The sequence below is a fragment of the Tribolium madens genome, unplaced genomic scaffold (genome assembly GCF_015345945.1).
Source record: "Tribolium madens isolate multiple individuals breed KSU strain unplaced genomic scaffold, Tmad_KSU_1.1 Scaffold_19;HRSCAF=116;Tcas5.2_LG9, whole genome shotgun sequence".
Taxonomy (NCBI): Eukaryota; Metazoa; Arthropoda; class Insecta; order Coleoptera; family Tenebrionidae; genus Tribolium; species Tribolium madens.
This window is the reverse complement of record NW_025400983.1, coordinates 4,044,470-4,046,806: the sequence shown is the minus strand read 5'-3', so window position 1 is coordinate 4,046,806 and position 2,337 is coordinate 4,044,470.

The following is a 2,337-nucleotide window of genomic DNA, read 5'->3' as shown; positions in this document are numbered from 1 at the left end:
AACAGTTTAAAAAATAACGATTTTAGTAAAAAAAATTGTACTTAAATCAATTGTAAAATTATTTTTTACATTCGTATTGTGTACCTAGTGAGTCCGAAAATAAACTCCATATAAAGAAAACCAACTATTAGCTTCGAGAAACAAATATTTTTTTAATATTTTTTAAGTCAATTTAAAAAAGATCAGATAAAAAAAATAAGTTGAAATAAGTATCCAAACAGTTTTTGGGATTTGCAGAATATATTAGAAGTAAGCACAATTACCATAAAATCTTAAAAAGGACAGATTTTCAAAACAGATATTAAAGTTATAAAAATTTGGAATAAATTGCAAAGTTTAACAATATTTTTTTCCCGCTGATGATAATAAGTTGACGATAACGTTAGTTTGTATGATGATTTTTGACGACGGAACTTAATATTTTCACAAAGTTTCTAGGAAAATAATAATTTTGTCAACTAAGGTTTAAGCTCAAACACAGAGTGTCCCAGTGAGTTGGTAAAGTCCAATATTGACCTTAAAATTTTTTTTTTTTTAAAGATGTATGTAAGAAATTGATAGATACTAATCTAGTGCACCACCTAAAATTATTCTCAACCATACAGTATGTTCCAAAAACACTTGTGTTTTTTTAAATGAAACATCATATGTTTCTTGTTTTTACGCTGAACTTTTATTAGTCGATTTTGCTTAGTTTTAGAAGTAGGACGGTTTTTTTACAAAAACTTGCACTTTTAGAAAAACTAAGACTACCGATTATTTCAGCAATATGTAGCATAATTAACCCACTTATGGGCACTTTGTCTCTTAAATTCCATTTCATTTTAATTTAAAGTAACATTATTATAGGAAAATTAGAATCTAAAACCCAGTTTTTGCCTTTTCACTTGTATCTGTTCTCAGCTTTAAAAAGTGTTTTTGCGTTTTAAACAATTTTGAGGAAAACTAAACTCAAATTTTCTTTTGCGTTTTCAATTCACTATAAAAAAGTGCAAGGTTTTCGTATAAAAATTGCGAATTTCAAATGTAAAGATACCTACATTTATACAGTTTTATTATGTACTTTTGACAATAAAATAAATGTAACAAAATTTGGTAAATATTTCACTACCTAGCCCCATTAGATAATCAAATGATCAAAAAATTCGAGCAAAAAAATACAAAATTAAATAACTTTGAACGAGAAAAATAATATCTTTCATAAAGCGAACGAAATAGTTGGTAAAGTAGTAGTTTCTGAACTCATATGTGTAATATTGATTGCATAGTTTTTAAAATTTTAACATAATTTAAAAATAACGATTTCAATAAAAGCACTAAAATTATTTTTTACACTCATATTGTCTAATGACTCCGAAAATAAACTCCATATAAAAAAATCCAACTTTACTGCCTTATTTTTTATATTTTATATACCTAACTATATTTTTTAGCTATTTTTTAAGTTAATTTAAAAAGGACCAGATAGAAAAATAAGTTGAAGTAAGTATCTAAACAGTTTTTGGGATTTGCAACATACATTTATAAGAAATAAGCACAATTACCATAAAATCTTGAAAAACAGATATTAAAGTTATAAAAATTTGGAATTAACCACATGAACACGATTTGTGGTAGATAGACTCTAAGAAATTAAAACTTCGAATAGAAATATAAAAAAACCAATAAACATTTTTTTATCGTTTTTTTTTTTCTCCTAAACTCATATGCTTAATTTTTAGCACTATAAAATACTCGCAAAAAGATACTAATATATTTTATGTCAGAACTAAAGAAAAACCAAAATTGCAGTTTATAAAACTCTCTTTTTCTAAAATTGTCTGTAAAATAGTACTTTTCCGGACTCATGAGTCAAGACAAAGTAGTTCATAAAGTGTGCGTACTGTGATTACTAAATAGTGTTTGTAAAAAAATAAGTACAAGATTTAAAAAGTCCAGAAATAAATTGATTTGAATTTGATTGGAAGTGTTTTCAAAATATCAAAAATGAGTCTCAAACTTGATATTTCGAATTGTATGAAAATTCTAGGACTACAACATATGACAAAACTCCGATATTTTACGCCAACTAAAAACCCCCAACCATTCATGAAAGTCTCCTTTTGCAAAAATCCCCAATTATGCATATTTCCTTCCACTCAATTAAACTCCTCGTGCAAAACCTCACCTCGCGTTCCACTCCTGCCAAACCCAATTGGAATTTATCGTCCGCCGATGGCCCAAAAGCTGGCATACACAAATGAGCGAGTTAACATCTGATAAGATACTTGTATGACAACATTTCATAAAGAGGGTCGCTCCTAACAATTGACGTGCGCTTCACTTTATATTTTTCAA